At 38.2% G+C, this 13,619-nt stretch overlaps 1 long non-coding RNA gene across 1 annotated transcript; it reads right to left on the bottom strand.

Moving 5' to 3' along the window:
* Nucleotides 1–9,520: 9,520 nt before the first annotated feature.
* Nucleotides 9,521–10,131, bottom strand: LOC121732339. Its single transcript, XR_006036356.1, has 2 exons — nucleotides 9,800–10,131; nucleotides 9,521–9,712 (listed from the first exon to the last, which is right to left on the bottom strand). It is a non-coding gene; the product is annotated as an uncharacterized LOC121732339 (long non-coding RNA).
* Between the last annotated feature and the right edge of the window lie 3,488 nt (nucleotides 10,132–13,619).

Genomic DNA, 13,619 nt, shown 5'->3' with positions numbered 1-13,619 from the left:
AATGTTTGTGTGAGCCCTCTCTGAGTTTTAAAGTTTAGTCCACAATTTTTCCTTGCAAACTTTACCACCAAAAACCTTAAAATTAAATGTCTAATAAATTTTTAGGTAAATCATGCAAGATCCTTACATACGAGCAATCTAAATTGGAAGCAACATTTACAGCATGGAAGCCAAATGGATCAGAAATATTAGTTACCGATTTGAAGACACCAGCAAATATAAAAATGAGTTCTGCATTATTAAGGACTCCTGATGTTATTACAATAACTTTTGATGAAACTATACAATACTCTAAACCAAAATAAAAATTACTGCAGAGCAGAGAGGAAAAGTTAGTAACAGGGGCTGCTCGTGCAAAAGCAAGATAATATAATATATTGTCAGCCTTTATTTCAATGCTATGTAAAAAACACAATGATGTACAAAGTGGTCTGGATACTTCAAAATAGGAATTACAATTTATAGGATATAAAGCAATCCCATCAAGTCTCAACTCTCAGTAAATGGAGATTTTTAAGTAACTCCAAGATCTTCTTTGTATTGCATTAAATTAAATTAATATAACAATTTTAAATAAATAGATTTTCTTTCTTATAAGTACATTAGTATCTTAAAAATTATTAATTGTAGCTTAATTCATGAAGCCCTAAGCGGCCGCATCCGGCCGGGATAACAATAGATAAGCTATTGTGTCTCGTTATTCCATGATTGATGGGTTAATATTAAAATTACTTCTAATAGGCATCTAGTTGTTGGTAGTTGAAATCAAACTTTGTGTCCAGAAGATGGCGCCAGCATGCGAGGTGTTAGAAGCTGATACCCCAAAAGCTAGTGACAGACAGATTTTCGTTATTTTATAAAAGCTGAGAGTTTACCTCTTTATTACCCCTGTAGAGGTAAGACCGACCACCAACTATGTAGTTTCGGTTGCGGTTACTTTAGGAGGAATCCAGTTCCCAATCTTTTTCAGCCTGCGGCGCAGTAACACGTCACAATATTTTGTCACGGCTACTCTACCTAGCTATTACAAAAATATACATAAACACACACACACACAGGCGATTTTTATAGAACTGTGTAAATGGGGTGGCGATTCGGCTTGGATGGGCGATTCGACTGGTGACTTGCCGCACGACTAAAATCGACCCGTCACCCGTGCAAATCGAGCAATAAGGTCATTTTTCTGCCTGCCTGCCTGCCTGCCTGCCTGTCTGCCTGTCTGTCTGTGCGTGCGCGTGGTTGCCAGTCTTCGGCAGAATCGGCACGGTGTTTGTGACTAGACTATGGGAATAACAATTGCATAACTTGACAAAAAACAAAAAATGCTATGCATTAGCTTTACCGTCGGTAGCCCCCGAGTGCCACACGTTTTTTCTTCTAATTTTCTTCAGGATAACTTTCCGAAGTAACATCTTCTTCGACTTCCACCTTTGGACGTTTTTGACAGTGGCTTGCTATTGCCAGACCCCTAAAGTTAATGGGTGGGTTGCACCAGAGGCGTGGTTATAGTTACAGTTATGGTCAAAGTTATGGTTATAGTTAAGGCTAACTTAAATTAGAATTTGATAGATGTCTGTTGTGTATATTTTTTTATTATAAAGCTACAGTTAATGGGATTGAGAGTATAAAAAAAATAATTACCTATCCGTAAAAATCGACAGGAAAAATATTTGTTATAACAACACTTTGAGCCATAGTGAATTTTCATGAAAAAATTTCGAAGTAATGAGCGGTTATGGTTATCGTTAAATAAGGCGTCCTTAACCAAAGATTGACATTTGCACTGTAGTTATAGATACAGTTATAGTTAAAGTAAGTTGGTGCAACCCACATTTAGAGTTTAGTGCAGGGTCTCTCAAAGTGGGGTAAGCGAACCCTTAGGGGTTCGCCATTCGACGGCAGGGCGTTCGCGACAAGATTTTAGTAAGCGCGCGTACAGACGTGCGCGTTTTCGGCGCGTTTTCTACTCGCGCGGATTCATCATTCATAGCAATTTCACATGTGCAAAAAAGGCGCACGTCTGAACGCGCGCTAATGGTGGCTTGATAACTGGCACTTGGCTGGCACGCGCGGCACTCTTTTGGCACTTTATCTATCTATACTACTAATATTATAAATGTGAAAGTATCTCTGTCTATCTGTCTGTCTGTCTGTCTGTCTCGCTTTCACGCCAAAACTATCGAACCGATTGTAATGAAATTTTGTATACAGATAGTCTAAAGCCTGAGAAAGGACATAGGCTACTTTTTTACTGGAAAAAAGGGTTGTAAGGGGGTGAAAATACGAAAATTTGTTCAAATTAAGTTAGTTCCAAAAATTCATACTAGATGGCGCCGTGCGTCTCTTACATCGCGCTAACGCTTGCCCAACATCTTTCTATAAGAGGTGGTATCATCATACATTAGAACTTTGATTTTTTTCGATTGTTATTTCTTTTTTACGTTATTTAATAAGTCAGTAGGTACTTTATATTATATACGGTGACGCAGGGTTGCCAGATTGGGGGTTTTTTTCGCAATTCTGGGGAAAATTTTGACTCTAGGCGAAAATTTGGGGAAACAATATCTTTGGGTAAATGTTTGGGGAAAATAAATACACTATGGGGATTTTTTGGGGTTAGCACTTCTAAAAAACATAACAAACAAAATATGAAACCAACGTCCTTTTCATTCGATTAACATCCTGGCAAATTTGTTGTTTGTTTGTTTTGTTTGTTTGGTCGAGTGCGTAAAAGGCCTGACAAACGTACGAACTTAAATTACGCGGGTTTTAAGTTCGCGAACTTACTCGGCTCGCGTAGGTGACACACGAGAATCGCTCACACTGGATTACCATGCCCCCAGGCTCGCGGCTCTTTGCTGACACACAGGCGATTAAGGCTGGTATAAATAGTCAGTACTCAAGATGCATCTCGGTCTCAAGACACGGTTCAGGCTCTGTGATTGGTTGGCTGTCAAAATTTGGAGTCTTGAGACCATATCTATATACCAGCCTAACTCCTAAGATCGTCGAGCCATAGTCCGCGTACTTACACGCACGTCTGTCACCCTCTTAAAAAAATTGTCTCTTTGGTCGAGCGAGCGACCAGGTGTTGTGTATCTGTTTAACTGTCGAGTGATTGAAACTACTAGATCGAATAAAAGTAGTTTCAATTTTATATTCGCTTTTTTTTCTGTAACAAAGCGATTGGGGATTTTTTTTTGAAAACGTATCATTTTGGGGAAATATAAAAATCAGTTTGGGGGAAATCGTAAAATTGCATCTGGCAACCCTGCGGTGACGTAACCTTAAACCTATCAATGATAAATAGTTTATGGGTAAAGTTGTGTAATTGGGGGGCTAAATAAGCTTTAAAATTTGGCATAAAATATAAAGTTTAATTTTAAAAAATGAAATATTATGTGCACACTGCACAGCTGTTTTGATTTAAAAGGGGTACCAGGGTTTTTTTTATAAAAGCTTTTGACATGAATTTTGTTGACATCGCTCGCTATAAACTGAAGTCCACGCGGCCGAAGTCGCGGGCAACAGCTAGTACTTAATATTATAAAGCGGAAGAGTTTGTTAGTTTGTTTGTTTGTTTGAACGCGCTAATCTCAGGAAATACTTGTCCGATTTGAAAAATTCTTTCAGTGTTAGGTAGCTCATTTTTATCGTGGAAGGCTATAGGCTATATTTTATCACGCTAATACTAATAGGAGCGAAGAAATAGAGGAAAGTGTGGAAAAAACGGGGAGAAATTATTTGAAAGGGCTTATTTGAACGCGCTAATCTCAGGAACTACTGGTCCGATTTGAAAAATTCTTTCAGTGTTAGATAGCCCATTTATCGAGAAAGGCTATAGGCTATATTTTATCACGCTTAGACTGATAGGAGCGAAGAAATAGAGCAAAATGTGGAAAAAAACGGGGGAAATTATTTGAAAGGGCTTATCTCTAACTAACTACTGGAGCAATTTCTCTGTTATTTGGCACAGATAAGAAGTAGACCACGTGAAGGATCATAGGCTATTTTTTGTAGACTAATTTGTCTGTGAAATATCTAATTTACACGGGCGAAGCTGCGCGGATTTTATTTCGCGTGGTCACGACATCACGCGTAAACGGCTGGACCCATTTTGCTGAAAATTGGGATAAAGATACTTTGAGTCTCGAAAAAGAACATAGGATACATTTTGTCCCGGAAAAATGTGGGTTTACTGCACAATATACTTTTATGATTTGCGCGTAAACTATTCAATCTATTTTGATGGAATTTCGTATGGAGATACTTTGAGTCTCGAGAACGGACAAGGAATACTAATTTTGTCCCGGAAAATGTACGGCTCCCGCACAATAAACTTTAATGGTTATCGCCTAAACTATTTAATCTATTTTGACGAAATTTGGTATGGCAATACTTTCAGTCTCGGGTAAAAAGTATCCTTGTCCTTTACAAGGAATACTTTTTATCCCGGAAAATATACGGTTCCCGCACAATAAACTTTTATGATTCTCGCCTAAACTATTTAATCTATTTTGCTGAAATTCGGCATGGAGATTGGAGATACTAATTTGAATCTGGGATAAGGAATGTTTTTTGTCCCGGAAAAATGTACTTTTTTATTTGCGCGTAAACGACTCAATCGATGTACGGGATCAAATGTAAATAAAGTCCACGCGGACGGAGTCGCGGGCAACAGCTAGTATATTAATATGTTACCTTTTATTCGAATAAAAACCTTATTACAATAGTCATTTTTTTTACTTTCTTGAGAGGGGGGGGGGGGGGGTTTCATTACTTAGTGAAGGGTTCGTAGAGCCGAAAGCTTGAGAAACCCTAATTTAGTGTAAGTTGTAACTTTGAGGCTTAGCAGTGGGAACCAACTTACGCACACTTGAAGTATTATCCCTTTGTTTTGTTACACCCCGAATAGACCATATCACAATATAAACTGACCAGTGACCATACAGATGTCTGTTTATCCAATCAATAAAGGTGGGTTCGTCAGACGGAATCAGCAGTAATTGAGATAATAAAGCGGCGCGCGGCGACACATGCAATTTGTTACCTTTTCACTTTTCGGGGCTCATCAATTATTTACTGAAAAGAGTTCACGCTGATCAAAAGACTGGACTCGACCTTATTAATGAGTTGATTTTGCACGATACGTGTGTTTTAAAGTAAATAAATAGCAGACACACAGGATAGTATAATATGGACACGGTGTTGAATTTTTTTTAAATGAGCGTATGCCCCTTTCTAATCTGTAGGGCCTCTATGTACGCTGCCGCCCCTTGGCCATGGCTTGTAACGAGTGACACAATATGACGATGACATCCTTGTTTAGTGATAGTAAGAAAATATATCTAAGGTAGCGCTTGGAAGTTGCAGCATATTCTGGCCTGGCCTCTCTATTAGTCTAATAGAAGGCACTATTATGATGATCTAATAGTGTTCATCGTCATCTAGTGCCTTCTGGCTTTTTATATCGAAGTTCGGCGATCAGCAGGTTGAATTTCTTCCGGTCCTGCCTTTCGTTAAAAACGATGACGAAATTTTAGTGGTCTTTTTTCAAGAAACCTGTTTCAACTAGGTACTGAGGCTATCCACAACTTATCTGACGGATACTCTGTCAGATAAGTTGTGACAGTAGAGTATCTGTCAGATAAGTTGCGGATAGCTGGCACTTGTGAGTAAGTGGTGAGGCCATAGGTAAGTTTTGACTCTATGTATCTTTTTCTAAGTATGTACTATATAGTTAAGTAGGTATGCAAAATATACACGCAATTTTTTTATAAGTTATATATAATATTGTGTATGTATGAATTGAAAGGAGGGTCTGGAAGTGGGGTTAGGGTGTGCCACATAGCCTGCAATAGTCAATAGATCTATGTCAACAGCTCAGGGGTGCATTTGTGAAGATCTGACGATTCATTCAACATACAGGTAGTTAAGAACAACCTAGATAGTTATTTCAGCCAATCTATGTTTTTGATTTTCTGGTACAGTTGGTGTGATGGTATCTAATTAGGTATACCCATAAACTTATAATATATAAGTTTATGGGTATACCCGAGGAAATTGATTCCTAAGCAACTGCCTAGGCTGTCAATTGATAGACCTACGTCTGAGCCTACGTCGTTTGGTCGGCTTATGTCAATTCAATCTTAGCTGTGGCCTGTGTTCAGTCGAATGAGTTTGACTTAAAAACGCGACCAAATTACCTAGGTCCGCCAACTGTCTAGGAATCAAAGCTTCTCTGATAGTACAAATAAAATATGAAAAGATACGTGTGGCACTCGGGGACTGCCGCGGTAAAGCTATATAGCATTTTTATCAACTTATATGCAATTACAATTCGCATACCTACGTCTAGTCGCACGCACACGAACACCGTGTTAGGCTTCGTCCACATTTGTATCATTTACGCGATCAGCACGGCTAAAATGGTCGCTTTGAAGAATCTTGATATGAATCATAATGTTATATCTAAAATCGCAAAATGCAATCTCTTTGCTTGCAATTCATTTCTGTATTTTTGTACTGATTTGACATTTGTCAGTTTGACAGTTTTGACAATTCATTTGCTGAATTGATTGAGAGGAATTGCTAAATGTGACCATTTTAGCCCTACAGCGGGGCTAAAATGGTCGCTTTGGAGAATCATATATTGAATCATAATATAATTCATTTTTAAACTCCACTTTGCGTGCAATTCATATAGTGATTCGCTTCGATTAATGATTGGTCGCGATGAAAATACGGGGCCGATTTCGACGATATATTTTTGTAATGCCAAAAGACCTCGGAGAAAGACAAAATATATTTTTAACTTGCTGTTTAATTTAGAGTAATGCACTAGTCCTTTGATAGGTAAGTAGGTACCTCTAGTTCAGCTAGACTCAATATGCGGCCGGCCGCGACTTTATGAGTGTTTGTGGTCCGTATAAAAAGGTTGCGTACCGCTGTTCTAGATAAAAACTATAGGTCTACCAGGATCACATGGTAAATTTTGATGGCAGATTTTCAAAAAAATATCCTTGACTAGCTGTCCCGGTAAACTTCGTGTCACTTTAAAACCTTCCCTGGACTTCTACGAATGTTTTAAGACTAAAATCAGCCCAATCCGTTCAGCCGTTTTCGAGTTTTAGCGCGACTAATATTTGAAAGTCCATTTTTATATATAAGACTAGCTGTCCCGGTGAGCTTCGTGCTATTTTACTAAATTTCATGAAAATCGTTGGAGCCGATTCCGAGATTATACATATATGCAAGAATTGCTCGTTTAAAGATATAAGATTATGCATCCAGACTGAGTTTTATAATAATAGATAGGTATTACTTTATAAATATCTAAAATTAGATAAGAATAGCCCAATTGGCCCCAAAATCGTATATTTTTTTAGTTTATTTCAGTCTCCCGGGGAGCTAAACACTTATTCAGGATGATAACCTACGATCCACGAGGCCTCCAATTATTTATTTAAATACAAAAAATAGAGCCCAACGGAAAAGTCCTTACATAAACAAAAAGGCTCAGGTAAAAGTCTGATAGATGAACAAAAAGTATTTCGTGCCTGCTATTATAGCATTTATAGGTCTACCAGGATCTGATGGCAAACAGTGAGAAAATAAATTGACTCTAGCAATACCGGGATGATTGGAAGTATTTTGATCCTTTTTTCCTTAAAGAGGCAAATTATGTGTGTGAAACATGCAAATATAAAAATTTATCCAATGATCTATATCTTATACAGGGTGTAACAGAAATAAGTGATAATACTTTAGGGTGTTTACGTGTTCCTTGTAGAGAGTTCACTGTGAAAGTAGCAGCGCTGAAAGACCAAAATTTTTTTTCACTTTTGTATAGGGAAACACGTGACGCTCGGACCCTTGCCCAAACAAAAGTGAAAAAAATGTTTCGTCTTTCAGAGCTGCTACTTTCACAGTGAACTCTCTACAAGGAACACGTACACACCCTAAAGTATTATCACTAATTTTTGTTACACACTGTATATAAAAATGAATTTTTAAATGTGTTAGTCGCGCTAAAACTCGAAAACGGCTGAACGGATTGGGCTGATTTTAGTCTTAAAATATTTGTAGTAGTCCAGGGAAGGTTTTAAAAAGTGGCAACATCGTAGTGTCATCCCTTTTTTCTTGGATTGATTTGAGAAGGATGACACTGCGATGTTGCCACTTTTTAATTTCACTTTCTTGACAGACTATACATATCAGGTAACAGACAGACAGACAAACACGCATTTGCCTTAGTATCCAAAGATTAACATTAAAACAGAGTGAACGATGTACCTAGCCAGCGAAACGCGCATGGGGTTTTTCCGGCCGACCTGTTGCTGAATCGATCGACTGTGTCAACGAGCCTACAGACTGACGCGTTTCACAGGGCACTACTTTGTTTATCCAAGGACCATTAACGGCTTATCCATACTAATATTGTACATGCGAAAGTGTGTCTGTCTGTAAGGCTGATTTTCCTGTCACGCTGACCGCTCCGATGTCGGCGCCGATACTGAAATGTATGAAATATCAGCGCAGACCGCTACGCGCTGAGGCTACGCGTTATTTGAAAACGCTTCCTACAATTTCATATATCACGGGCCATCAGCGCCGACGGTGCGCACGTAGTTAGCGTGACAGGAAAATCAGCCTTAGGGCTTCCACACAATACAGAGCATGCAAATTTGTACGAATTCGCAGCTGTACGTGTATCTGATGTGTATGCTATATGCAATGCCATTACGAGTTTTGTCGCAGATATTTGCGATGGGATGCGAATTCACAGTTATATTATGTGTGAGCCCTTATATCTACTAATTTATCTTCGCCCCCAAACACTGTACGGTACTGATTTTGCTAAAATTTGGTATGGAGATACTGTAAGTCCCGGGAAAGGACAAGGAAGAATACTTTTTATCCCGGAAAAATGTACGGTTCCCGCGCGATAAACGATTTTTTTTCGAAAGGGTCTAAGCTACTGGTCTGGTTAAGACCATGGTAGATTAATCGTGGCTATAACTAGTCTGTTGCTAGTTGGTTTGGAGATAAGCAATGAGGCCTGGCCCCCCCTCCCCTAAAGCACAGTATAGCAATATGACATATCCCTACAGTGTAGTGAAACGAATGTACTTGCGCAGAGCAACGGAGGGGTACCCGCGGGGAAGCGGGCGGCGCGGACCCGCGTACATAAACTCGCGGAGTTTGTGTACCTGCGCCCACAGGGGTGACGTTGGCGCGTTGTCTACGAATTTTGTATTGTAAAACGATAACTTATCTTATAAACAACTTATCTTATAAACAATGGGATCACAAAATCTTAAAAAGTCGGTCACGTAGTATGGGTATGCTCCCTAAGCTGAAAGACAAACCTTGGTCTAGCCGCCATATCTCGAAAGATTTAGGTTTTTTTTTCTAATTGTCATAAAAAATAATAAACGTACCCACCTTCCTACTTGTCTTCAGCTTTAGGACAATCCGAAAACAAGAAACTTTTAAAAGCATAAGAAAAACACATCGCCAAGTTTCTAAACTCATTTTAATTTCTCATGAGGCCCTCGCAAAATGGGATAAGTTGTATGGAGTATGTTTTATGGGCCACGGCCCGGTGACAAGTTGACAACTAATTAGTTTAGACTCGTCTAACTGGCGACGAGAACACTTTGTCCGACGAGGACCCGACGGACTCGACTAACTCGACACAATGTAGAGTCTAGAGAACATAGTTACCTGTGGTTACATGTATTTCGAGTCAGTTTGTGGACTTTGTGGACTAAACTACAGTTTTTGTGAAACTCACTTCTCATTCGCAAACATGGAGTCACATATAATAGTTTGTTCTGAATTCGTTGCATGGAGTCTTTTAGTTTCGGTCGATTTTTCTTTCACTTTTTAGGAAGACTTTTAGGCAGCTACCTACTATGGATGATTTATTTACATTTTATGTTGAGTTTTCAGTTTATATTCCTTGTTATTTTCGTGGCAGATATTTTGTTCTTTGTTCTTTCTTCCCACACCTAAAATATAAATATTATATTGTAATACAAAGTCCTAACAATGTTATGTGTGTGATTAGCCGAGCGAATAATCTCCATTGCTAATTCGATAATTACACTTTTAATTTTAATTATTCAAAAATAATATACTATGGTAGATAGCTTGTCTAATTTGAAATGACGCGCCTTCACCACTTCACTATATAGTTGATATAAAAATGAAAAATTTTGTACTAAGAATACGAGGGAGGGTTAAGTTAGACAAGTACTTAATCTATATTGCTAATCTGTCAATATCAAAATATCATTTCAAACTTAATCAAGAAAAAAGTTCCTTACGATTTTTCCTGTTTGTCATGATTTGTTATAAGAATAAAAAAAACCGGCCAAGTGCGAGTTGGACTCGCCCATGAAGGGTTCCGCAGCAGCAATAAGGTTTATTTCTATGAAATTAAAAGGTTTTCGATTTATTTTTATATTACAGTTGATTCAATGAAAGTTAAATTAGGGTTTACTATTTATGACGTTTAAAAAAACTACTAGCTAGATCTCGTTCAAATCAATTTTCGTTGGTGGTTATTATAGTAATGTACATCATATATTTTTTTTAGAATTATGCCTCTACTTTAGAAGTTAGACGGGGGAGGGGGGGGGGGAAGGGACTGACACATTTTACCACTTTGGAAGAGTCTCTCTCGCAAACTATTCAGGTTAGAAAAAAATGCTATTAGAAATTTCAATATGATTTTTGAAGAGCTATCCATAAATACCCCACACGCATAGGTTAGATGAATTTTTTTTTGGTTTCAGTTGTACCTATCCCCCCCTAAAATTTTTAATATTTTTTCCATTTTTGTATGAAAATCTTAAAGCGGTTCACAGACTACATCTACTGACCAAGTTTCAATAGTATAGCTCTTATAGTTTCGGAGAAAAGTGGCTGTGACATACGGACGGACAGACAGACAGACATGACGAATCGATAAGGGGATAAAAAAGGCTGGGTTTGACAAACTGCAAACAAATTGCATAGGGTGCCATCTGCCTATGAATCAACTACCGTCGCCCATGGGCACTCGCAACATCAGATGAGCAGCAGGTGCATGGCCGGCCTTTTAAGAGGTAATACACTCTCTTCTTGAAGGTTTGCAGGTCATATTGGTCCGGAAATACTACTGGGTACAGTTCATTCCAGAGTTTTACAGTGCGCGGCAGAAAGATACGCGAAAAACGCACGGTGGAAGACTGCCAGTCATCAAGGTGACTGGTGATGTGGATGGTATATTTTATGCTTGGAACGATGGCGAAAAGTTGCAAGAGGTATGATTCCGAACAATTCCTCAGATCTCTGTACAATCGCCAACGTTAAAACTTGAAATATAATATATAGTTACTATAATCAAATACAGTCCACCTCCAGGAAACCAAAGACTTTTTAGCTAGGTACCAACTACATCTTCATTTTCTACAAATACCTAATAAGGCCCGATTCGACCAAACTTGAAGTTACACGAGTATAACTATCATGAGAATAATTTTACTCCTTTAATTTACTCTAGGATATTATCGTTTGCATTTTACCAAGTTACTCAAAGAGTATTAAATAAAATGTCAATTATAGTTCACAATGACACCGACCGTGACAGTTGAACCCTGTTGTGCAACTATTCTCAGTTTAATATTTACTCCACCAAAATAGCCCGTGTAAATATTTACTCCCGTGTAATTACCTCATTCTTGGATTAGAAGTTGGAAAAACGCAAAACCAGCTTACTCTTAGATCAGGAAACAGTTATACTCGAGTAAAATTTTACTCCAGTTTGGTCGAATCCGCCCTTAGTATTATAAATATTACCTACTCAACTTTATAAAATATATAACGTCTTTAAACATCGTTACAAACCTAACATAAAAATCTTTTCATGTAAGTATTCTGAATAGAAGTCCAGAATTAATTGAATTGTTGAATTTTTTCGGTTCTTTGTTATTCGAGGCCGATTCGAGGCAATTCCCTGTTCCCGGGGCATTCATTAGCCATATTCGTGTACCCATTGTCTCACAGACATTTTATTTTCCATTACTTTTAGTATTCAGCTTTTTCCTACTGTAACTTAGTCTGGTCCTTTTTTGAGGTTGAAGGAAATACTGAAATGTTTTGTTTAAGAAAGTAGATAAGTACTTTGTAGATTGTCTACTTAACTGAGCTATAAAATGAGTAATAAAATATTCTTGTCTTTTTCATTTACCTACTTACAATTTACATACATCAACAATTTAAAGTCTCTAACCGCCGTACTCAGAGACATTTAATTATGATTAACCTTTAATTTAATTAAGAGTTTGACAGATCATGCATGGGGCTTATGTCAAAATTTTGAATTAATTACATTTACATTAAACTAAATAATGTTCCACTCTGAGTGCGACAGTAAGGTGGCTGGGGACCCTTAGGTATAAATAGTCACTTAAGATGCGACCCGGTCTCAAGACGCGGTTCGGATCTGTGATTGGTCCAAATTTTGACAGCCAACCAATCACAGAGCCTGAACCGTGTCTTGAGACCGAGATGCATCTTGAGTACTGACTATAAACTATTTATACGGTCGGCCTTAGTCACCAGTCACCCCGTTTGTCTTTTAACCCTCATTCCATGGACGTAGAAATAATGACCATATTAACTCCACCACCCGATGTCACAATTATTTTCACCCATAGACAAAATTAGCGATGGCTCAGTTTTCGAAACGTTTCCAAAAGTCAGACAATTTGAATTACTGCCTTATTCGTGGCAGTGAATGTACGCTAATCGTACGAGTGAGTGAAGGTGCAAAGGTATGGAAGGATTGTACCGCGACCCGCATACAGATGAGCATAATCTTGGATTTACCCACGTGTGATAGGGCTCAAAACGCCATTGTGAGAAGGATACAACAGAATCATTTTACTAATGGTTCTCGGCCATTTTCGTTCCAATGGAATGACACATCATAACTAGCTTTTCCCTAACCGTTGGGGGTAGCATTTACTGCGGGGCTAAAATTGTCACATAGCAATTCCTCTCAATCAATTCAGCAAATGAATTGTCAAAACTGTCAAACTGACAAATGTCAAATTAGTACGAATTAATGAATTGCAACTTGCAAGCAGACTAGCATTTTGGGATTTTAAAAAAGTGAATCATATTATGATTCATTAAATGATTCTCCAAAGCGACGATTTTAGCCCTGCAGACCAATACGACCTGCAAACCTTCAAGAAAAGTGCGTACCTATTGAGTATTCCCTCTTGAAAGGCCGGCAACGCATCTGCAATTTTTCTGATGTTGCGAGTGTCCATGAGCGAACATCAGTTGAACCGTTTGCTCGTTCGCTACCTAATTTTCTATAAAAAAATCCTTTGTAGGTATAGTAAACGATTACATCACAAGAAGATCATGACGTGTGCGAAATTTCTAGTTCCTGAAGTAAACGTCTGGTTGTCGAAACTAACTTAACTTTTATCGCGTCTAGCGAAAGCCCTAAGGGCTTACCCTGTGCTTCGATCTATCAACCTTTTATAATGTTATCTAGAAAATCTAGAAATAGAAGAAAAAGACAGTTATATATAGCAGAGATTGTTAAACTA

Source organism: Aricia agestis, chromosome 12 (genome assembly GCF_905147365.1).
Source record: "Aricia agestis chromosome 12, ilAriAges1.1, whole genome shotgun sequence".
NCBI classification, from domain to species: domain Eukaryota; kingdom Metazoa; phylum Arthropoda; class Insecta; order Lepidoptera; family Lycaenidae; genus Aricia; species Aricia agestis.
This window is presented reverse-complemented; position numbering and strand designations above follow the sequence as displayed.